General features: G+C 38.3%; 1 long non-coding RNA gene across 2 annotated transcripts in view; it reads left to right on the forward strand.

Moving 5' to 3' along the window:
* LOC142361975 (uncharacterized) overlaps positions 1 to 25,385 on the forward strand; it is a 179,605-nt gene extending 154,220 nt beyond the window's left edge. For both annotated transcript variants that reach the window (XR_012764569.1, XR_012764570.1), the window contains 2 exons: positions 13,779 to 13,836; positions 16,594 to 25,385. This is a non-coding gene — a long non-coding RNA (uncharacterized LOC142361975). The remainder of the gene's footprint in view (positions 1 to 13,778; positions 13,837 to 16,593) is intronic.
* Positions 25,386 to 25,904: the final 519 nt, after the last annotated feature.

Genomic DNA, 25,904 nt, shown 5'->3' on the forward strand with positions numbered 1-25,904 from the left:
GCAAAAATAGTACCCTCATAGCAGCTGTGCAGCTTCATGGGAGGACATCCACCGAAATATAGGCTTTCTTTATAATCAAAAGCTAAAAGGTGCCTGTTATGACCGTGTCTTAGCTGGAAAAGGTTGAGATATAGCTAGACTGTCAGACACTTTCATTGGAGGCTAAGTTTGCACTGGCACAAAAAGCTGATAAACTGATACAACTTCCTGAACAAGATAAGTATAGGACAAAAGCACTCTTTTGTAGATAAAATGGCATATACGTCAGGGGAGTTGCTGCCATAGCAGTGCTGGTTAGGAAAGCAAAGTGTGGTTTCCGTGCTCTTTGTCTTTTTTTTTTTCTTCTTCACAATCTTCATCAACACAGCAATGCCAGCAAAACTCAGCTGCCAGACTGGTGTATTTCTCTGTGTAACTTCTACCACCCTGAAAAAAACCAGCTGTTTTTGTGCAAGTCTTGCCTTTTATTCTTACCAGAGATCCTGTATTTGGTCAGAACAATAGCTCTGACATGACAAAAGTGATAACTCCAAGTACAGTGACATAACACTCTTTAAGGGGGTGGTTTTGACAGAGCACAATCCTAAAATCCTGCTGACACTGGGAAGAAACAACCTGCCTTCCTCCGTTCGTATGCTAGCTCTGGAGCTTGTTTAATGCCCAAGTAAGCTACTGCAGCTCACTGCACAGGCAGAAAAAGAATGCAGCAAATAACAGTGCACCATTTTCTGCCAGTTTAGTGAACTAAATTGGTTAGTGTAGAGACGAAATGGACACCAGTGCCTCTGTAAAGCAAGAAGCAGCAGTGTACATCTGAGAGCAAGTCATATCAGTGGAATCATTCTCTTTTTTTGTCAGCACTAGATTGGTTTAACTGTCTTGCAAAACTTCCTAATGCTGACTTAAACCTGGGTCACAAAATGATAAACCAGTGCAAAAATGTCCATCCACACTGAAATGTGCGTTTGTTTAGCTGATCCTGAATATCAGAGTTCTTAGGCTTGTCTGCACTTGAAAGTATTTCTGTATGGCTTGACTGGCACTCTCCCATCACTCTGAAGAGATGCCGTTTATGAGAGTCACTTGCTGAGGCAGCTCAAACCCAGTTCCAGGAAAAGGACTTCCTTTTGATATCAGCATTACCAAGTGTCTGCCTTAAGCTCCTTGTTGCCACAGTCATTTTGATCAAAAAGGCAGGTTTTTTCAGGCTTGTAATCAACAGAAATGATTATTGTACTGGTAAAACAGGGAAATGCGGAGCAAGTTAAAAGCAGTGTACTTAGAGTTCTTCTACCAGATAAGAAAATAAGTGTTTCCTTGATCACACAGAAAAGGGACTGTTGTCTTTAAGATGGAGTGCCTAGTATTTAGCAGCGCACCATACAGCAGTTTCTGTTAGAGCAGCAGTTGCAGAAAGTGATGCTTCTTTTCCATGCAAGGTATTTTCTTTATGTAAAGCTGTTAGCTTCATTTTTTTCTGTAAACTGGTAGACTGTCAACCTTCTGATCAGTGAATACTCAGGGTTTTTTTTAATTGCGTGCATTACTTCGCTGCTACCTTGTGTGTTATGTATGCAAAATCAACGCTCCTTAAATTTTAATTGGAGAAAGAGATGTGTTTGGCTAGAAGTCCAAATGGGGGTAAAAAATACCTGAACAAAAACCAGTTTGGAGAGTGCCTGTTGGAAGGTTGCTTTTTTTTGTGAGTCACAGAAAGCTCTTTAGTTGGAAATATTCAGACAGCTGCCCCATGGCAGGGTAATGTTTGTGAATGCTGAAAGTTACACAGATATTAATACGAATCACTGCACATCTGCAAATTTCTCCCTAAAAATACACAGTCCATTGCTTATTATTAGTTGCTATGTAATATTCATGCATCTAAAATCATCCAGCATGGGAAGAGAAATAATTCCCTGTGTTTGATCAATTTCTCTGTAACAGCAGTGACTAAATTTAGTGGATACTGTGCCTGTCATGGGGCAGAGGTTGGAGTATTTCTTACCTTTACCTGAGGGGCTCTTTTAACAGTACTTTGTGTGTCATAAATACTGTGTGCTTAGCACCAGAATAGGAGAGACTAGTGAAAAGCTGAAGCAAAAAACCCACCGGCTGAAATGGTTGGGCGAACTATTCAACAAATACCTGTGAAAAATAAAAGCAAAATCCATTTGCAAATTATTTGTTAATCAAAATGAGCTGAATTCTTAACTGGTATAATTTGTAGCTAACAGTTTGTGAAGCTTTAACGTGCAAACAAACACTTGAAAGAAATTAAATACCATGGCTGATTTTAATTAGATTTTTTTACTATTAATGCACCCAGAGATATTAATTTGCTTCTCATTATGAGTGAATTAACTGAAAACATACCAGACCACGAAAAAAAAAAATATATATTTTGAATTACAGACATGGGAACAGCCACAAAGAACAGGAACTTCTATTTGTTGTCTAGATGCTTCAAAACCGAACAGCCCCGTCAGCTGTCACAGCAGAGATGTATGGTTCCCGGGCACTCACAGCACCACCCAAAGTCCCTTAGAGGTATTTGTGACCACACTTCCCAAAGCCCTTTTTACCCATCAGAGCTGACAGATTGTCGCTGAACCATCTACCAGGGCAAAACCACCCCAAACCCGTCTCTTCAGCCTCGTGCAGCCTAAACCAGCAGTTCCCAGGCTGTCGTCGTTGCCCAGTGGTTTTGCGCAAGGGTATAGCAAGAAGTCTGGCAGAGGCTAACTGAAGATTATCAGCTTACTACATCTGCATGGTTACTTTCTGATGGCTTAGAAAACTGTGTTCAGAAGTTTGGGAAAAACTAGATAGAGACTTATTTCTCAGCCTTTCTGAAACGTGAAGAGTGCTATCACAACCATCCAGTATGTGTATGCATTTAAATGCTTGTATTGGGAGTCTTAGAGGTGTGCTACAAGAGACAAGAATGCCCATAATAATATCGACTGTAGATGCCATTTAAGCAAATATTTATGTGGTTGTCTGGCAACTGAGATCTTTAGAAGTATAATTACCTCTTGGCTGTGAAAGCAGAACTTTTATTCAGGTCGTTGTGTTAGGATCAAAACATGCTCTTTCAAGGTTTATTGAATAGTATGTGAATCACTGTATTCCAGTCTTTTAAGATTTGCCCTGAACCACTATTGAAGTAGAAACCAAAATGGAGCAAGGCTCGTTGTAACTTATAATAATTTTATTTTTCACAGTCTTATCAGTTTCATTTAATCTGTGTTTGCCTGCTTGATGTATAGCCCCACTGTCTTTTTGAGACGTGGATGCAAACTGCAGATAAGAGTATGCACACTTTTTTTTTTCTTCTTATGGCTGCTGTGAAGTTACAGTCGCAATATAAAGATGACAAGAAGTTCAAGACAAGATAAAGGACCCCAGTGTGATTGGACACTGAGAGGTGCACCAGACTTCCTCCTTTTGCTTGGCACTTCTCTTTTTATTCTTTGATTAAAGTCTTTTTCCTTTACTTACATCCTCCATTAAGATGTCTCAGTGTCATTTAGGGTGTTAATTGAGAGGAGGTTTAAGCTCATCAAGGCGATTATAAGTGATAGTTAAAAATTTCTATATATGGCCTATGCTGGAATCAGCACAGTAGGATGCCATTTTTCTTTTATCTAACTGACATTGGTAATAATAGATGAAATTATTACTAAATCGCAGCTGCAGAGATGATATCATGATTTTTTTGTGTAATCTTTGATGAAAAATTAATTTTTGAGAGGGATAATTTAAAATGATTTAAATAGTATTATACTGAAGTCCTTACTGGTAATTAACACCAATCTTGTCAGAAGTGAATCCACTTTTGCAGCTGTTTCTAAAGATACCTACAGTATTTGTAACTTTTCTGGGAGTGAAATTATAGTGTTTGGACTTTATTTTTACTGCATAAGGACCATTAAGAGAAAAGGATGCTAATAGAGAAGGCTTTGTTCTGCAGCGGGGCCAAATTCTAGTTCACATTTGCAGTGTTTCTTTATGTGTGCATTTAATTAGCTACGCTCAGTATGTAAGCAGAGTTTAGTATATGCAAAGTAGACTTTACACGGTATTTATATGTATGTGTTCGCATGCCAGTGTACACATAGATATGTATATCTTTGTGGGTTAACTATAGATATATACACAACTTTATTTGCGAGGGGTTTAATTGGTTGAACAGATGGCTGATCAGAAATGCTTCTTCATCTTCATCAGTGACTCGTCTTTCTTTGCATCGACTTTCATCACAGTGGCAAAAAAAGTGCTCTAACGAGAAACAGCTGAAAATAGATTTTTCTTTGGTACTTTCATCATGCTTAAATGACAGAAGTGGATTTTTTTGTCCTATATGTAAAGACCTGCAGGAGAAGGTTAAAAAAGGAAATACAGTGAAATCTAAATAGAAAAATTTGAATGAGAATATGGGAGAGCCTCAGATTATTCCTCTTATCTTCATATTTTACTTTCTTCTTTTTTAAAGTGCATGCTGATTTTTGACAAGATATATAGTCGTGGTTATTCACGCCAGCTACAGTACCTGCCAATCAGTTTTTCTTTTCCTCGAGTCTGGTGCAGAAAGGGGGAGGGAGGGACAAGAGTTGAAAGATGACACAATGGCTTAGAGGACTGTTACTTTAGGTATTCATTACAATAGGAGTTACGTGGCCAGCTTCTGCTGTTTCTGCAATTTTATTATATTCAAATCAAAGTCTGGCTTCTGTAGGCTTTGTAAAGGAAACAATGTGCCTTATAAACAGAGTGCAGGGTTCATGTAGGAGTGCTTCACTTACAAGCAGATTTGTGTCTTGAGTTTATGTATAGATATGTGAATAATCTATCTCATTTTTAGTTTGAAAGAACAAGTTATCCAATGTTTTCTTTCGCCAGCGTTGAAGTCTTTTGCAAACAGTTACTTTTCTTCTCTGCATTCCTGTAGATACTTCACTGTTCTTGTACCAACTTTGCAAATTGGTAAACTGAGGAATGCTTTGACTGAGGGAACCAAGAAAATCATGCAGCTGGCTGAGAATCAAAAGCAGAAGTAGAACTTGCGGATTCTGGTCTCCTCTCCCTTCTCTCCAGCAGCAGACCAAAACCACTGGAAAAATATGGTTTACAAAGCAAAAAATTACTTTTTGCATTTTTAGATCTGTTTGAACTGAAAATGGAAGAAAGACCCCCATGGTTTCAGTGTAGTAACTTGACTTTTTCTCCATGTAAATCCTAGTTTTCACATAAATTGAGTCAGAAATATTCCCTTGTGCTCAATGCAGATGTGGAAGGACCATGTGCCTTGACAAGTATATGGGGGGCCAGAGGAACATTTCTGCTGCAACATGTGGTGAAGCCTAGGGTTGCAAGCAAAGGTTTTTCTCAGCAAAGAGGGAATAGCATTAAAAGCACCAGAGTGCCTCGCAATTTCAAGGATATTTAAAGTTCTTCAGTACTGCTGGCATGGGTCAATCCAATGCAGATACTTTAGAGATGAAACGGACAAATGTGTAAACAAGAGATTTTTGGACGTTAAGGATGTGTGGGCAGCAGCCAGTATCTCACAAGCATGAGATACAGGAATAGGCCACTTCTGTTTAAAGGCTTTCCAAGAGAGAGACTGGGATTCAGGTAGAAGTATACATGTCCATCATCCTGCTCTTTAGTTTCAGTTCTTTGGACTGGGACAGTCTGGAGACAGAGAAGACATAATTAGGACTATAACCTAAAAGCTTTGGTGTGGCTGGCTGTATTCTTAACACATCAGCCAAAAGTTGTATGGGAATTTTCTTTTTCCCCAGAACAGTTACTGCAAGGTGAGGAGGATGTCTGTGTCATGGAAAGAAAAAGAAGCTGGGAATAAGAACAGCAGCTTCAGATTTTTTGAGCCTTTCTTTTCAGATTGTGACCCCTTGTTTGCAGGCTTTGAAACCCTGATAGAAAGGGTGTGGGTTTAGAAGGAGGTAATCTTGGCTCAGAAGGTCCGGCAGATGGTGTTGGCAAATGGCATTCTGAGATCCTGCAGTGTGGTGCAACACTCTGGAGGTGGGTAGGGGAGCAACGGGGTTGTGGGAAGCAGCTGGTGGCAAATACACTCAAGATGGCTCCAGCGAGCAACCACAAACAAGTTGATAGGGTGGAGAAGGAGCAAAGTATAGCTCAGAGTAAATGAACCAGTGCTGCATTTATGCCCCACTTCAGGAGGAAGTGTAGAGTTGAAGGTCGGTAGCTGACAGAAAGGAGGATAATGCATTGCTGTCCTTTTCATCCTTACCCTCTGCGGGGTAAACCTTTCTTAATACAAGCCTAAGGTCTTAGATCCCAGAAAGGCTGCCATTAAAAAAATCTATCTTCAGGATTGGAGGCACTCAGTTCCCTATCATAATCACATAAATCCATACGTTTCCCACTGAAGAGTGTGACAAACCCTGCTGAAGCAAGGATAAGTGAGAGGTGGTCAGAGGACTAAGCTGCCTTTCTTCTTTCACTCTTTCTCTCTCTGTCTCTTTTAATGTTAAAGCTAATTAAAATAATCTAGGAAATTCATATCCACCACTTCTTTTTCCAAATAGATTAGTGGCTTGGAAAAAGTAGCAGGCAGTTCTTTCTAATCTATTGATGCTGATATGGCTTCAGCTAGAGATGTTTTTAGGTGGTACTTGGGGATAAAGCAATAGGATGGAACTAAAACAGGCAAGAAACATACACTTCTGTTCTGATTTGTTCAAAGCACTAAGACAGGCAAGAGGAACGGATCTGCAGCATTTACACATCAGGTAGCACCAGCGAGGAGCTAGAATAATACAGGCACGAGTTTATGCAAAACAACTTCACACAACTTTGCCAACGCATGTCCATCCAGAACTGCAGTACTATTCACAGCAGTGGACCTTCATCTGCAAAGCCTTGCAAAACTGATTAACTTAGTTATATATATATTGCAAAAAGATTTTCTACAGCAATGGAAACAAGCAACAAGAATGTCACTAGTCTCCTGCATTTCTCAAAGGCTCAGGATCTCTCTGGATATTATTTATCTGGCCTCCCTATCTCATCATGATTGTCTTTTACTTCATAAGTGCATCATCTTAAGTACTGGCTATGAAGTAAATGGCTATTAGGTATGCAACCCAGAAGACCTCAGGGTCCTGGCTTCAGACATGGGGAAGTTAGACAAAAAACACTCTTGGTTGATGAAACAGGACATCCTCACTACAGTCCTCAGACGAGTCCATGCCAAACATGCCATGCTGTTGCTTCCGAGACGGACAGATGGGGACCTTATGTAATAAGATGGGATACCCCTTCCTTGCCAACATCTAAGCATGCTGCCTCCATACCTGCTCCAGGTGTTGATGTGAAAGAGCAAGGTGACTCTCTTGTACATCATGTGTAACATGCTTGGTTAAACAGAATTGAATATGAATTGTCACATCTTTTGCTATTGCAAATCAGTGCCATACTTCTTCAATCCATCCCCAATTAGAAAGAAGGACTATTGGTTAAAATGCTTCTTAAAACTGAACTTCTTGAGATCATATCTCTATACATTAGGCAGTAGGATTGTGGGTTTTTTAGGAGTGAGTTAAAGATAAACAAGGAAAAAAGTGAATGTTAGCTTGGATTATATTTTTAGTAATTTATTAAATTTAAAAGGGCTTGACAGTTATGAATTGGGGTTTTTTCCTATTTCTGTTCCTTCTTTTTCTTGTTATATATCCCACTCCATTTACTATGATCTATGCCTGAAATACTGGTGAAATTATGATGTCGTAACAGTCAAAAAGATAAAGGGAAGAATGAATCAAGGAAAGTAAAGGAATTTTGATGATAATCCGTTTTACTTTTTGTATTTTTCTTTTGTTAACACCACTGAGCCATACTGCAGTACAACCTTTTGGAGAGAGTAAGTTTAAAATCTTTTTTCTTTCCCCATCTTCTTCAACCATGCTGATATGTTTTTTTAAATAACTAATCAGTTCAGTGATTAAAATACAGGAAAACCAAACCTGACATTTAAAAGTATCTCACAGAAAAAAACCCCAAAACCTCACTCAAGTAACAAGAACAAAATAAACGGTATTCTTCATTCATTAATCACAAAGTATGAGCTATATAAAACTAACTCCTGGTACATTATTTGTAGGTCACCTTTAAACAAGCTCCTGAGATAGTAATATGTCCCCTGAAATGAAGAGACAAATAAATTTTATATTCTTTGTATGAGGTATGCTTACATTTTAAAAACATTTTTACATTCGGTTTAAAGAACGATAAAGATATTTCAGTGTTACGTAAGTTACAGAATTTTCTAATGATCTTAACTCCACACACATAAAAGTGCAAAAACAACCTTGAAAATGCTTTGGCAGACTTCACATGTTAATCACTGCAGAATGGTTTCAAATTAATGAACAGAGTGGAATTATTTCTGTAGAAGTGCCTCGCTCTGGGATGTGAGTGAAGTAGAAATTTAGTGTAGTAGTTTGGGAGACAATGATTAATATTTACATTTATCAGCTGAAAAGCCCCAAAATGTTATAAAAAGGTAACTTTATAACAGTAAAGTACTTGTTTCCCTGCTAATAGGCAGCACTTACCCATCTAAAGTCAGTCTCTCTTTTCCACTTCCTTTCTTACCAGAACAATTGTGATGCTGAATGTAATGCCAAAAATCATGTATGTTTTCCTTCTTGTTATGCCATTAAGGTGACTCATTTGCAGTTAGACTATATCGCTTCCTCCTTTTAAAATGTATTTTGTTATATCACAGTTGTATGTTACTTTTTAACATACATTTACTTGATTTTGTGTATTTTTTTAACTCCAGACACGGTGCTAAAAACCTTATTTATTCTAAGCTGTTCATGAAGAGAATTTAAATGCATCACGGAATAGGTAGATGTACTTGAACACTGATCACCCAATATACACCAAAATATTGTTGTTCATTGTTCCCTTGTACATATTCAAGAAATAGCTGATCCAAATGTATAACAAATATGAAAACATATAAAAGCTTTGAATTTTCTATGAGGAAAAGAAAATATGGAAAAATAGTATGGTATTGTACTATACTTAGGGGCACTGGTTAGGGTGTTCATGCTGGAGAAAATAGCAAAACACACAGAGTCTAACTAGTTTCTTGGAATCGTATGTTTAATACTTCTTCAGTATGGAAATCATGTAAAATTACTTGAAAATGGCTGTCAAGTGTTTGATCATAGCAGTATAGAATCCCCAAGAAGAAAGAAGAAAAGAAATCCTGGTAAAGTTTTGAGAAGGTTTGAATATCAAGTAACAGACTGGGCTGCTGTCTTCATACTTCTGGTGCGTTTTTAACTAGGCTACCTTGTGTTCTTTTCTTTCCTTTCCAAACCCAGTATTTAAAAGTCACATATGGCAATAGATATTGCTGGAATAGAATGCACACTGTGCTGGAATCAATTTGATCTGAGTTAACTTTCTGTATTTTAAAAGGCAGCTGAAATATTTTGCCTTCTCCACATTTTCTTTTGACCTGGTCCTTATGCCCTCTCCATCCTTCTCTCATCTGCAGCCCTCCATATGGGTGTTTATGTAACATACAGAACTTTATTTTTCAATCCTGTACAGAGGTAGAAGGGGGAGGTGGGAGGGGGTAAAGGGCATAGTGTAAGAGTTCCTCTGCCCGATGGCATATATATGCTTAGATAATAGGTAGGGGGGGTTTGAAGATGACATGTTCTATATGAGATGATACCAGATGAGACACATTAGGTATGTGGTCTTCCTTAATGGGACAAGGAAGAGAAAGAGTGTGGATAGAAAGAACAAGATTTTACTTGGCACTTGTTGATTCCAGAAGCATTATTTAACTTTTGAAGAATGAAGTTGATGCTGAAATTTAATTTTCCCTTGTGATCTGGACTGATGACTATGCCTTTTGCTGGCACACCCTTATCATAGCAGTTAACTCATGCTTGAGGTCAATAAAAAATCTGAACAGGGATACTATTAAGGAATAATCCAAAAACGTGCTTGTTTTACTTCATATCCTGCCTAACAGAGACTCCACTGCTCATGACTGACAGCTCTTTTCAACCATCAGAGATTTTGTGTCAATAGGTCAATAGATTTAATATCCTGGGGATATCCCCTTCAGATTGCTGATCAGCACCTTACAACAGCCAAAGGCCTGACCTCAGACCATTTGCAGATTTAAACTGAACCAAGTGGATGTCAAACTAGGACCCTCGGAGCCTAATCAGTACAAGGTGCGTAGTCTGGTAGCACAGCCATGATCTAAACAGGGCAGGTGCTGAGTTAACCAGGACATCCTCCTTCTGTAATAAAACTACAGACAAAAGAAAGCATATATTCTTGAGCTGTTCTTTGCTGGGCAAAGATGTTTGCAAATCTGGACTAATGTCTACAGCTATACAAAAGCTACATAAATTTCAAAAGCTAATTGTTGGTGGGAAGATACTTGCTTGTTTCTTAATGTATTTTTAATAGTGTTTTTGATTGATATTGCACATATGCCATGTGTATACTCTCTTCTTGTACCTGGTGTCATACAGGAAGTAAATATGACATTATTAGTGATGTAAGAACCACAGAAAATTTCATCAGATATCTAAAATTTCCAATCCTATCCATAGTTATTTTGAAATGTTTAAAAGGCAATTATAACTTCCAACTTAAATGAGAACTCTCTAGCCTAGCCAGATTTCTACTGGAATTCAAGCACAAGAACAGACCTTTCTCAGATTTATTTTGGTTTTAATTTTATTTTTTTTCCCCCAAGGTGGCTTTTGTTGGTGTGGCTTCTTATTGTAAACCAGCTGATGGTGATTTTAAGGTCCAAAGACATTTCGTTCCCAGAAGTTTTAGGGAAATAGGTGGAAGAACACAGAAGGGATACCCAAATTAGGTTCCTACTGCGAAAGATACGTCTTAGTAAGCTAAAGTACGTTACTAGTCAACAGAAAGTATATATGGAATAGAGACACTACCAATGCCCCATTACAGTAAAGGCTTCGGACTTAGCTTGAACCCCATTAGATACAGATAATACAAACATGAGTCAGGAAGCCATAAGCTTCATGGGCTGTGCATCTCAGTGTTTCCTTCCCTGAGTCCAAAGGAGGGTCTTGTGCAGGGTCACCAGAAGCTCAAGGATGTGTCACTGACAGCTTGAGGGGAATTGGAGCTGTTAGTGTGAGTAGCACTGTCACAGGAGGATGTTTTTTTCTCTGTTCCCAATTGATCTCCAGAGCTTTCATACACTAATTAATGATGGAGGCTGCTGTTGTGGGAAAATAATATAAAGGCCCAGATTTTCTGCTGCAGGCAAGGAGCAAGGAGTGCTAATTGAGAGGGAGGTGTGAGCAAAGATGCCACCTTGCACTGACTGATCATTAGCCAGCTTTTGTCCCTTGCCATGAGTTAGAGCAATCTGAGGGTGACTGTAAATTATGTGGACTGCTAGTGGCACCAAAGGACCATTATGTTAGCTAGGCCTTGCTGGTGTGTGGGATATACTCGCTACAGTCTATATATTTTCTGCCAGGAAGCAGAAGTAAAGAACATCATGCTTTGATTTTTGAGACTGGGATAAGGGTTGGTTTGGAGAAATGGGAGGAAGCATTAGGTCAGAAACTAAGCCCTTTACTGGGATTTCTGCTTTAACATAAATCTTCGAATCGTTCAGATGCTTAGGAAAAGGCTCTTTACAGAAGATGTCGATGAACAGAAAAGGCTCTCTGGATGAATATATAGTAGCGCTTTAACTTCTACTGCCTGAGTATAATGGGTACTGCATATGCTGAACATCCCATGCAGTGCATTAGGCTGTGCCTCCAGACCAAAACCAAGCTTCTCGGATGCTCTGCTGTAGAAAATCTCTCTTCAGTGTCTATATAGTGTTCCTTTGACAAGCTCGTTTGGGCCTTGGTCTTCTTATCCTTCAGGTGTCTGACAGGGGTGATAAGATTTGACCAATATGTATGCCAAATATGTACAGGTCAAGGTTGACATGAAGAGGGAAAAGACAAAAAAAGGAACAAATTACATATGCTGTATGTCTAAAAAACCAAAGGCCAGTTGAAGATACAGAGCTCTTGCTCTGATTATGGTTTATGAGATCTAGAAGAAATGTGAGCTATCCTGTCAGCTTTGCATTTGATTTTTTTCTGATCATATTCTATCACAGAGAGTCTGTGCAGAGATAGAGTCATTACTGTTCCTACACGTTATGGTACTTTGGCACCAGGCCATTCTGTGCATACGTGCCAAGATGCTTTTATAAAACCATTAAAAAAGCAGTACTAATTAGATATTTAGAGGACTAGAAATCCTCAAGGTTAAAATACCAGTGAAGCAGTTATGACCACAAGTGTATGTTACATAAGTAAGCCCATACAGGGCTTTCTTCACTGGTGAAAGCAAACATTATGAACCCTGCATTTCTTTTATAGTAGAACAGCTCAGACTGTTAAATGTTCTTATGTGTGTGCTACTATTCTGTACATTTGTTTTCATTTATTATCTTTTCTGCACTCATATTTAAAGGCCCCACAATTATACCTGTTACTGCACACACAAAGATACAGTCTTTACCTTATATTGCTTGTAATCTCTTAACCTTTCAGTCTACAAACATGTTCTAAGGCATATTTTAAGACAGTAGATAAATATTATTGATGACGTTGCAGAGAATGAACATAGGCATGATGTGAAAAGTTTTTTATTTAAAATTGTTTATTTTCATGTACCAGTTTTCGTACCTTGCAAACTTTGAAGAACACTAGGCTACTTAACTGGGTGAAAAAAGATAACCAAGGAGGGAAAGCCTACTATGCCATGAATGGCTTGGAGAAGTTGGAGATGGAAGAAACATTCAAAGAAGAGAAACTAGGGGGCAATCAGTGAAAGGACTGGGAAGCAATTTGAAAACAGAAAAGAGGACAGCTGCTTGTATTTTCTCACAAAATTGTGACTGGGTGCTAGAGAATATTATTGAGACCAATAGGAAAAATGACCTGAAAAAAAAAGTTTTGATAAAGTCATGTAGGTCAAACAGAAGGTTACTGTGTCCTCCTTTTGGAACTGCTAGACACGTCAGCCTGATTTAACTACCTGAAAGAAATTTGTTAGTCTCCAAATGCTGGAAGCTAGGAGGGTATATTTAGGGAATGGTCATTCTATTATGTTTCTTCCCTAAACATCTGACACCATCAATAGTCAAAGACAGGATACATGGACCTTCGGTCTGATCCAGTTTAGCAGCTCTTATACACAAGATGCTTATGTACAGTTGTGGCTGACAGACCGTGTCAATAGTGGTGATAAGGTCTAGGCCTTTTTTTCACTCTGGATACATTTTAGAGGCTCTAGTTCAAAGCTGAGGAGTGGTCTGAGAGTACAGGCACTAGCCCTTCATTGTAACTACGAGGAGCAGCAAACACTCCTGCAACATGACATGAGACTGCAATCACAGAGCTGTGCCATCCTCCTCTCCCCATTTGAACTGTGTCTGTATCCATTCCTACATTCTCTGGTTCATAGTAAATGTGACTTTGTTCTGAAACATGAAAATCAATCCAGGAAATGGGACTGAGCCTTTCCTTGCAACAACATTTGGCCACCCTCTGTATTAGCCTAGTCTTACACCTTTGTGTGGAATTAACAGGTCCAACTGGTCCAAGACTGGTAGTAGCTCATCTCTCAGCTTTCTTGGACTGTAACCGTTCTACCTTACTGACTAGCTTGTTGTTCGGTTTTTCAAGGTGATGAAAAGAGTGGCTACATTCCCAGCTGAGTGCAGAGCACAGATGAGAAAGAAAGGTGAGCATATTTTTGTTACATGTCCTGATTTGCCTCTATCTCTGTATGTTTGATATTCTGACCCCACTGTTCTGTTTCACAAATAACTTCAGACTCGCCCCAACAGCTGCAGGAGGTGTCACAATCACTCAAAATAGTCTAATATAAAACTACATATCTGAATTGCGGGGTAAAATTATTGTCTAGTCTGTGGTGATTCAGCCTCGCTGTATTCGCTGTTACATACCAGCAAGTCCACATGGACACAGACACATACAGGCACACATACAAGCACAGAAATGGCAGGGGGAAAGAAGAGAAAATTACACAATTATGGGACTAATGGAAAGCAAGACAACATTGTCGTGATATTGTAGCTACAATGATGTTTGATTCAAAGACTCTTTGCCTTAAATGACATATATTATCAAAGTTTTCCTGTGCAGATCTCTCTTTATTTTTGTTCCCTGGATTTTGTAATCCTCTTTCAGCTTGATACCTGGTTTTCCTGAGGTGCGGGATATAACAGGTATACACACATAAGATGCACTTAAGCGGGTATGTGCACTATGTGTACATATACATAATATTTTTAGATAATATATAAATGCGGTACATATATAGGCATATATGTATGCACACACAAATTAATACTTTGATGTATTTAGCATTTTCAACTAATTATACCTTGCAGTCTCATGTTAATTCCCATTTGAAACATTTGGCACTATTCCTCCTAATTCATTTATATTAATGAGGGGAGGATCCTCTGAGCAATAATCAGTTAAAAATCATGACTAGCTTTGTTAATAAATACCAGATTGGTACATGATACTGTCTTGGCTTGTCCTTAATTAGGAAGAACTGGAAGGAGTACCAAGAGGGAAATACTCATAATTTTTTCTTTTAAAGTCTAACTGCTCTCTTTCTGATATTTGCATCTTTGAAAAAGAGAGAAAAATGATAATTTAGAAATTTTTTAATATTCCTTCACTTAAAACAGCTTATCTTTAATTAAGATATACATTTGATATAGAAGTTTTTCCATCCAAGTCCATGTAGGAAAAGAAAAATCAAGAGAAACATAAACAACATTGCTAAGTATTATGTAACTGAAATACTTAATTTAAATATTAGAAAACTAGAAGTTTTATGAAGCATTTGGGGAGGCTGAATGTCTCAGGGAACTAGCAATGAACTAGTGAAGTCTTCATTTCTGGGTGATTGATTGCAGTTGCATCGAGGAAAGGGTAGAAAGTCATTCCCATAAGCCTATGTGCAGCAGTGGCTGGGCCCTGCTCTCATAAACTGAGTCTTAGTCTAAGCCAGGAGTCCAGGAGTGAATGGGCAGAATTAGCGATGTTAGCAAGGACAGACATTCAATATCTTTGGAGCCTGAATGGTCTGGAATGGTAATGGGTAAGCTGCTCATATGGTCATGGAATTTTTCCTGGGTTTTTCAATCTCAGAATCCTTTAAAGTGGAAACTTTTTCTGGCTTCAGTACAGTGATATTTTTTTCACCTCATATCTCCAAAATACTTAACATCACAGTAGGCTTGCCAATGTGCAATCCACTGGTGCTCGTTTACGCCAAATACTCCCAGCATATGTATGCTTATTTGATCAGTAATCAGTAATATGAATTACTAATACAGAATAAACATAATTAACAACACTTAGATTTTGAGATCTACCGAACAACAGAATGGCAGGGACTGATTGTCCTGTTTTGTGCCGTGGTGGATACTGAAGTCACCACTTCTTCTTAGAAGGATCTTTAGAGTAGGTTAGTGCTTTGAAGCCTGAATCATGGACATGGTGATCTGGAGTGCAGCAGCACTGAACTCTGCTCCTGCCAGGACAGCTAGAGAAGGTATTCCAGTATAAGCCTGGTTTGTGTTGGTCAAATTGGCTTGAAGATGACAGGGAACTGTACCAATATTGCTTACACACTCATTTTATCTTAAACTCTTTTTCAATCCATCTGCAGCATACCCTTGCAGCCCTACTCTCTTCCTCCTGTTCATTCATATCTGTACTTTCAGAAGAGCAGTCTTTGCGTGGTGATGTTCACATGTGTGGGGAGGGTGGGAGGAGGGTTATTTGTGGGCAGACACTTGGCACAGTGCTTAGTCTAGTGAAGCACTTCTGACCTGGAAGGCAGGAGACCACCCTGAGGCGCTGTTGTCAATTTGTGAAGCTGTGCCTCCATTTTCCCCTCCAACATTTGTTTGTCCAGTTTGTTCATTCTGGAAACAGCTTGGAGCAGAGACTGTTTCTTACAGCTCCTGGCACAGTGAACTTCATCTCCCTTTGGACCCCTAAGGATTGTTAAAGAATAAAAATTCTTTCAATGGCAACAAGAGGAGAAAAAACTTCAGGGTCAGTGTGCAGAGTTAGGGGCACCATGGGAGGGACGGGACCGTGGGACCATCCCATGTAATTGTGGGTGTGAAGAATGACTTTCCAGGGCAAACCAGGGACAAGCCCATTGAGACGAATGGGGTGGTGACAGTGTCTTCTGGTGTAGCTATGCTCAGTGGGGATGGACCAAGCCCTTGGTTGGTGGCATGGGATGGCAGGCCCTTGGCACTGCAGGAACAAGCAGAGGGCTGTCTTGAGAAGGCACAGGTAGAATGAAAGTAGATCTGTTTTGAGAAACTGTGATTTCCAGATGCTTCCCTGTATCAAAGATTCTGTGATTCTCTCTTAGCCTTCTCCCTCTATGTCTTTGCAACTCCTATTGTCCTTACTAACCCTCTCTTTTCTCTTTCAGGACTTCACGTCTCCTGAATCAGTAGTTTAGAAAAGCTGCTGTGTTTGGGATCAGAGAGGCTTGAGGAGATTATTGCCAAAAGCAGAAGAACCTCTGATGGGACTGGGTTTTATCTCCTGAGCTGACCAAGTCTGACTTCCTGATGGTCTCTCCTTTCTCTCGTGCTGAGACACAGTATCATTTTTCCTTGAGTGGTAAAGGGAGCCTTGGAGGGAAGCACCAAGGGACGAGGGAGAAGAGGGATTGCTGAAGCTGGATGCTGTGGGGTGGATGTCTCACTGAGCACTTCCCAGTCTAAGCATCTTATCACCTGAATCAACAGTAGTGTTTATGACCAAAGAAATAAACATCAGTACACTACCAATTTCAAACTCTGCTCGGCAATCCTGAGCAGAAAGTCTCGCTGTTTGTCAAATAAGACTGAAAAAAAAATAATTGGGAAATTAATTACTTTTTACACTCTTTTTATTGCTCATAACAAATGATAAAATATTTCTAAAATAATAATCTGAAAACTGTTTAAAAAAATAACTTCAAAGGATCCTTTTAAATTTACCAGTGACAGAATGATTGCAAATGTATATCAAACAGCTACTTTCAGATGCAGGTAAGCTGCTATTGGAAAGAGATTTAATCCTAACTGTTTATGCCTGCTTTTGATGATAGTGCAGTTGAGTATTGTGTTATTTAATAATGCATTCAAGCACCTGTTTAGAGAAGGTATATTCCGCTATGGTCCAAAATGAAAACAACCCCATTACTTGTCAAGGTTTTATTCATAATTCTTGTATCATGCTCTGATTAGAGTATACATTGAACCTCAGATGAGCATTACCTAAGGCACATTGAGTTAAATGCACTGTATAAACTAGGCACAAACCACAAAGCTACCTTTAACTTGCACAAAACAGCAAGAAGGAATTGATTAAAATATGCATTCTACTAATATAACGGCTGGTCTCGGTATAAAAATTAATTAATGCTAATAGTACACAATCAAAACTGCTTTTAGGAATCTTCCTAGAACATTAACTAAAATGTTCATCTTTGTAATGCATTTGACTGAACCTCTGAGACTAAAAGCTTTGCTTCCTTCATGCAAATGTGAAAAAAAATCACAGCCTGAATTTTCAAGTGGTTATTTTATAGCAGCCTCCCCCAGCCATTTGCTTTTGGATTTCTTGTTAACCTGAGCCTGGTCCCAGGCCATGTGTGAGGCTGTACTATTAGCTACTACAGATTAAGGTGGCAGCCCAGGGAATCGAGGCCAATAACATATGCAGATTGAGCCACGGAGCAGAGAAGGAGATAACTAAATGAAAAAAGGGGAAAGGGTATTGTGTTTAAAGAGGCAGCTCAGCGATATTCTAAGCTTTCAGCTCACAGTTATTCTGAACACAAGGTATGAATATTTGTCAAAAAAACCTCCAGAACACTCCCTTCCTCACAATCCTGGTTAGTTTGTTCGGTTTTTATATTTGGGCAAGGCATTTCACTTTATTGGGATGAAAGTTTCTTAGCCAATTTCATTTCCAAGATATAAATCTTAAAAAGCCACTACTGTGGGCACAGCAAGGGTCTAATCCTGTGGCTCTCATAGGATCTTGTGAGAGGTGTCTTGGACTGGCCTTGGACTTTGAGCCTCCAAAGCAAGAATTCCCTTTGGATAGCATCAAATCTGTCATATCACTGGTACGTGTCTCCAGGAAAAAACCTTCAATCTGGGGTATGAGTTATTTAATAATAGAACTGGTTTTGATGCACATATTTTATGTATATACACACACCCTAACACACACAGATTTATACATATATATATAAACTTATTATTCACAGGTACTGAGTTACTCACTTTCTTCTTCTCACTGTTTGTCCCCTGTCTTCCTATTTCACCTGTCTTTTCCTCTCCTTTTTTTTTCAGTTCCTCGGAATCCACCTCAAACCTTTCTGAGTTTCAGGTCTTTTTTTCCCCCCTCATTTCCCCAGATAGCTCTGCAACTTTCTAAAAATCCACAGAGACTTAAAGACAAAAATGGCTGGCCTCAGAGATGTGCCACCAAAACCTGCAGAGACAGGACCTTATATGTCAAGAGCTCCAGCAAGATTCCTCAGAAACCTGGCACCTTGACATACGTGGTTTTTCACACTTCAAGCACCCATCATGTTTTTTCCCATTTATTTTTTTAGCAACATGTAGTGATGCAATTTGATGAGATCATTAAAAAAAAAATCTTTTCTCTGAATGCTATAAACATAAGCAAATGCCCCACTTTGTTGATCTGATCAGCAGTCATGGAGAACAAGAACACTGGATTTAGTTTCTAGCTCCTACCTAAGTTGGAGATGGCTGCTTGCACTCCTCATTTGTCAGCTTCCCGCTTCAGAGGACAGGACCATAACTTGTTTCTCCTTTGCATCTTCCCATTTTTGTGGAACCAGTTTTGGTTACGTTCCTCATTTCCATGAGGAAAGTTCATCCGGAGCAAACTACTTCCTGGCTTTAGCACCCGCTCCCCTCTTCTTGTGTGCTAGTATGGTCAGCTTCACAGTGCCGTCTTCTCAGCTTTGTTTTGGGTACATATTTCGTTGCCCTGAACTTTCTTTACAGGTACATCTTATTGTCTTTGTTCTTTTCTAGACTTACAGTGACCTGGGCCATCTCAGCTATGAGTATCTGTCATTGCTGTCAGAGAAATCCAGAGGGCTGTTCCTCCATGGAGAGGTACTCTCGAGGCAATCCCTGATGCTCTCTGTTCCATGCTTTTTCACTGCCCTTAAACATTTTAATAACCAAAACATTAGCGTACAGAAACATTTCATCATAAGCCAGGTGAGAGTTATCTAGCTCTTTTCTTTTGATCTGCATTTGTTCCAAGTTTCAGAGACAGTTTAACATTGCAAAATCTGAACAGATGACTAAAGGAGACATTATAAATGGAATTATTAAACAATTAAAATCAAACCTTTGAGGTAATTGAACAAAATGTTCATCCACTCTGCCAAAAGGAGTGAGTAGTTACAGGTTTTGAGAGGACAGATGGATGTGTGGCAAGCCATCTAACTTCCTGGGTAGCTAGAGATATCAGCAAACTACCTAGAAAGACATGGATAACTGGACCTGTGGGATACTCAGGGCTAAATGATCCTAAAAGGAGGACAGCTTTCTTTCAAACGTATTTACTGTCACATATTAGAAAAATTGTTAATCATTAAAGAATTGTCTATAAGAATAAAATACAGTCGATGATCATGTACTTTACAGTTTCTGTCTGGGGATGATAAATTATTGGTAGTCTGGAGAAAGGCTCCTTCCTGTTCACTGTTTCAAAGCAGACAGAGATAAAGTTGTAGGTGAGGAACATGGTTATAAGATTGGTGAAAGTAAACTGTGAAGGGCATGACCAGCAAGTCTTCTGGCTTTTGCTTGAACCTATTTGAGAACTAGTAAGAGCCTGACTAACTATTCCAACTGCATTAAGCAAGATTGCTAGTAAGTACTTCAACTCAAGGAAAAACTCACTGCTTTAAAAGAAGTGCTTACCGTAACACTGGTTCGATGGAGCAAACATTTGGTACAGGGAATCCTTGTACAGTGTGGATTTTATTTGAAAGTTTTCCTTGGTCATATAATATCAAATTACATAAAATCTAATATAGGAGTGGATATACTGGGAAAAATCATAGGTCCATGAAGTCTAGGCTACTGTGTTTCAAAAATAGCTTGTAATGGATGTTTAAAGAAAGAATTTCAGCACAAAGCAAATACAGATGCTTCCCCAATGTAGTCTCTCAGTTTCTGGTAATATCTTGTGCATGGGGATTCTGAGCTGAATGGGACATCTAATGTCTTAAGAGACTTCTTTCATGGTTTCCAACTGTTCTCTGAAGCTATTTATACTTTTAGCATCCAAAACATATTCTAGCAAGGAGTTGCACGCTTACATCAAAAGATACTTCCCTTGGTTTGTTTAAAATCTGATACTAGGCATTTTGCTTCAGACTGGCAATCCAAATTACTTTGTCATCTTTTTTTAAAAATTATAATAGCTAGTATAGGACCTATCATTAGTTATCTTTACTTCAGAGTCTTTTCTTTTGTATAGACTTACATTTTACTTTACTTGTCATTTCACCGCCCAGCTACTCAGCATTGTACTCTTCTCATCTAAACTTAACTCTCTGAATATCAGATACCTAGTCTAAGCTAGATCTGCCCTATGACAGGCATCTAAGAGGAACAGAGTGAATCATTGGCTGGAAACACCTTTGCTTTATTCATTGCTTATAGCATCTCCATTAATTCATTTCTCCGTAAGCCTGCTTATTCTGTTTTTTCTTTGCAATATTTCCAACCAATTTGCCCAGTAGAGAAATTAGACTTACTGCTCTACAGCAGTGCTCTGCACTCCAAAATGCTTTTAAAAATTTTTATTGTATTTCCCACCTCCATTCCTTTGGTACTGAGGCCAATTTAAGCACTAGGTTACACACCACAGTGAGTAGTTTGGCAATTTCATATTTGAGTTCCTTTAGAGCTCTTGCATGAATACCATCTGGTCCTGATGATTTGTCAGTATTCATTTTATCGATTTTTGTTCTTAAACCTCTCCTACTGACACATCAATTTAAGACAGTTCCTCAGATTTGTACCCCCATAAAGAATAGTTCCACTGTGGAAACCTCCCTAAGCTCCTCTGCAGTGAACACTGATGCAAGGAATTCATTTAGCTTTTCTGACATGGCCTTATCTTCCTTGAGTGTTCTTCTTACACCTGTAGGCCTGATTGACTCCCTGGCAGGTTTCTTGCTTCTGATGTATGTGGAAAAAAAAAATTATTATTTTTATGCCTTTAGCAAGTTATTCTTCAAAATTTGGTATTTCCTACATTATTTTGGTTTTGTGTTTAGGCTGCTACAATTTATATTCTTTTCCATTATTGTTTGTCAGAAAACATAGCAAGATATACAACAAATAAAAGAAGCAAACAAGTAGGTTATTTGGGACAGTGTAAGAGAGAAAAAGTAACAAAAATACAAGACTGTTAGCTAGTCTTAAACCATTGACAACACCACCAATGTCATTGCTAGCCTGATCTCTGGATATTGTGAAAAAGGTAAATTCTAATGACTTAGAATGATTACTAGCTAATATTTGACAAGTTCACTAAGGATCTTGGAAAAAAATTACGCTCACTTCTAACTTAACTATTTTTATCAGATTTGAGAAAAGTTGCCTTATATTTCTGATATCTACCATTCAGTGGAAAAACCACATCAAAGGGCAGTAAATATTTTTTGTTTCATTTTAACAGAAAATGAAGTGATTTCAGACCAAAGAGCTATTGCAATGAGCCCCATAATTGTATTAGTATCAAACTTTTATTGGTTGTCTTCAAATATTTTCATCCAGCTTTCAGCTCAAATTTACAGTTTCATTTGTATGTTCTCTCTTTCAATTCATTGTCACCCTAGATTTTCAAGAAGGCTTCATTAAAGTCAGCATCTTTTTGCCTTCTCTTTCTCTCTCTGTATTTTACTTGGAGAAACAGATAATAGCTGAGTGTAAGTGAAACTTTCCCCTCTGTATCTGAATTCCACCAACTAAGCAATAACATACATAAGTGGAAGGGCCTCTGCACATAATGCTGTGGTATATTTGCTAATGCAGTGACATAAAGGTTGCAGAAAGAGTGCAAAAAAAGACAAATAATAGGGAGAGGGAAAGCTGAGGCAAAGCTAACCATGGGTTCCCTGCTGATAGATCTTGTTTGCAGTAAATATTTAGGATCAGGCTAGAAATTTGAAGGAGGAGCAGAAAACAAGGAAAGAGATGGCTAAAAATAAATATTTTCCAGTAATTCTGTTCATGCTGCTCACAGAGCTTGTTATAAGTCCAGACCAAGGGCAAAGACCTAGGACAAAACAGTAGGGGGCAAAGGTAAGTCTTTCCCTCCTCTTCTTTTCATTAGTGCAGGAAAAAAACCCCAAGTATTATGAACCAAAAACCTGTAAGAGGTGGTCCACATCCTTCAACACCAACTATGGAACAACATAAAAAGAAAACTGTCTATCTGAGAAGTTTGTAAGAGGAAAGTCTTTCCTCCATATTGTTTCTCCTCTGTGAAGCCCCTGCATACCATGCCTGATGGCCAGACTTTTGTCTTCTAGAAGGTCTTTGTGTGAGGCATCAAGGGGCTTAAATTTACATCATGTCTTTAGCTTGAAATTTACCCCCTTATCATTCCTGATGAGAGGTTCAAGAATATTTCTGCTTTATCTTTGAAACTTGGAAGGGCAAAGGAGAATCATCAAGGCAGCTTTTATGGTCCACTATGAACATGAGAGCATCAGAAAACTTATGTGTGTGGTTTTTCACTGATCATTTCTCCATCAGAGGTTTTAATGGACAGAACTTGTTGTTTGCAGTTATCTGCCATGTTTAAAATTTGAAAGAAGAATAAATCACTCTCTTTTTTTTCCACCTTTACCAGCCCAGCAGTAAGAATCACAGAACTCATGTTCTTGTAATAACTTCAGTAATGCAAATTGCTTGACTTTCATGCTTATTTTAATTGCTTTTAATGGGGCTAGTTATGTCAAGATGTTCTCACTCGTGGAATAGTTTTCAGGATTAGATTTTTGGATAATATCAGGTAGAAAAAACCCAGTTTTGGACATATGCCTGAGGCAGGGCTGAGAAATAATTAAGTGTATAATTCTTGTTAACAGACTAGTGCAAAAATATTTCATTTATTCCTTTTGTGCATAGCAAAATTTTACTGTGTGTAAGCATTGAAACAGGATTAACATCAACTATTTTCTGACTAGATTGTGTCTTTCTGAACTCAGGAAGCAGTGGTTCCTTGCATTTGAGGAATTTGCCATTCCAAGGCAGTATACAAGTAACTCAGTCATCTTGGAAAGGAACAAAAAGAAATATTTACCATAGACTGACTATACTGGGAGGACACCAGTTACTGAAAGTATTGCTTGTTTCTAAAAAATTAATAAGAACATAAATGACAGCCGAACACATTTTTTATTTTACCTGTGTTTTCCTAGTTTTTCTTTGAAAAGCACATAACTTCCTTGCGCAGCAAGCAGGTATCTTTGCATTATTGTTGCAGAAAGAGGTGCAGATAGTGGGGAGAAGGTCCGGCTAAGGTGACACTCCAGCTCACATGACCTGGTCATGGCCACACAGCTGTGCAGAACCCTTCACTCGGAAGGCATCAGGATCTAGATCTGAGAAAGACTAAGCAGGATATTAGTATTTTTTCATGTTAATAACAAAAAAGGAGGAGAATTAGTCACAATTTTTGTCTTACACTGCTTTTAAATTATAAAATTACACACTCAGAGTTAGTGTTCAGATGTTTGAAGTACCTGTAGATGCTTCTATTCTCACCTGAAATTGTGGGTGCTCTCTGACATGGAAAAACAGACCTTTTTCAATTTACTGTTTGCAGTGTATCTAAATAATTAAACACTAGATTTCGTATGTGATGAACAAGTTTTTCCTCTTTAGTTTATTAATATATTTTGCTTGAGAAAGTAATTAACCTGCTGAAAAAGCAGAGAAAGTATATGTAGGTGTATTGCTGTTGGCCCTCTACTGTCTAAAGTTCTAGAGAACACCTTATTTTTAATTTTGCTGCATAAGATTCCATATAGCATAGACTGTTATTAGGGCTGCAGTGTACAATATCTTAGTGAATCATCACTATGCTTATAGGTCTCATAGTCAATGGTAAAAAAGCTTATGGATTCTGTACCATAATATATTTTGCCTCCACTCTTCATCTCAGACACAATGGAGTCCATGTGTCTACCATGGCATAGCATGTAGAGAGTTTGATGAGTTAATGTCTTAACTTGGCATTCTACAGTTAGCTGTTTCTCTTGTTTATACTGAAGTTACACTAGTTTAATGATTCTGCAATTATATCAGACCACTTGAATATCCCCTACTAGTATTCTCATTCATCTTAGCATAACAATCTCAATTACAGTAATATATGTCTGATGATTCACTTTACTGCAAAACTTAATCTCGATTTGTTATTAATCTATGTTGCGTGATAGTTTGACATCAAATATAAATAAATGCCTTGGAAATTAGTTGTCAGAAATAAAAAATAGTGTTAATCTGACTACTTGATAGATTCATTTTTATGTACTAAAGTTTGTTATTTGACTGTTGTATACTAGCCTACTTCCCATAGGCACAACAACGCCTAGTTGACTTTCTGAGAAGGAATGAACAGATTTCTCTGAGTCTGTAAGTAACAGTGGTAGTGACAGAGACATCAGTAACCCGTTTCAGGTCCGGATGGTGATCATCTCATTGCAGAGGAGTATTTGCGAGCATTTTCTAAAAGAAAAAAGTAACAGCTGCACTGCGTTTACAGAAAGTTATCTTAGCTGATTTATAGGCTTGCACTCAGGACAAGCCTTTCATCTGCCCTCATCTGCGAAGCCAAGTTATTGTAATGGAGGCCACCAGCAGGCTAAGAACGGAAGGAATTTAAAAGTATGGAAGAAATGCATGTCAAAAGCTGTTTAAGACAATATGAAAAACTGCTCACGTACATACGAATAGGTGAAAATTCTTCTTCAGCTTTATTTACCTGAGAATGAATTTCAGTTTGAAGAGGCCTCTATGTCGTTTCAGGCAAAGCACCTAAGATATAAGCAATTTTCAACAGGAGTACTACACATTTGTCTTTATAACAATTTGTATGTAACAGCTTTTATGCAAATGACACTAAAGTGGCACCTTTTTTCTAAATTGGACATTTTTATGGTTATAATTTTCTTCTGTAATAACAGCAAAAAAATGGCTGTCCCAGTGGAGTTGAGCATTTCATCTCTAGCGCTATTTTGTGAAGTTGGAATGACAAGTTTCTTTCATTTACACAAAGAATGACAAAAAAAGTATTTTTTGTCATTCTTGTCTGACTTGGTTGAGGCAGTTAGACTTGGAAGCAGCACCAGTCCCCTGACACCAACCTCTTCTCTGCCAGCAAGAATGGTATCATAAAGTCTTAATAAAACTTAAAGGAACTAAAAAATACTGCATTCTCTCTGTTTCTGCTCTTTGAAGGACAAAAATTACTTTGTTAGTTTAAGCAGTTGCTTCTTTGGTTTTGTCTTTGGCATTGATTCTCACTTGTTTTCCAGATGTCAGACAGGTGACTTCTACAGACCATGGTCTCGGATTTAATTAACTACCATACAAGAGAATTTATGTATTTCATGCAAACATCCCAAGGCATTAGTATAATAAACCAAGTAAAATAGGAAAGTTC

The sequence above is a fragment of the Opisthocomus hoazin genome, chromosome 7 (assembly GCF_030867145.1).
Source record: "Opisthocomus hoazin isolate bOpiHoa1 chromosome 7, bOpiHoa1.hap1, whole genome shotgun sequence".
Lineage (NCBI taxonomy): Eukaryota > Metazoa > Chordata > Aves > Opisthocomiformes > Opisthocomidae > Opisthocomus > Opisthocomus hoazin.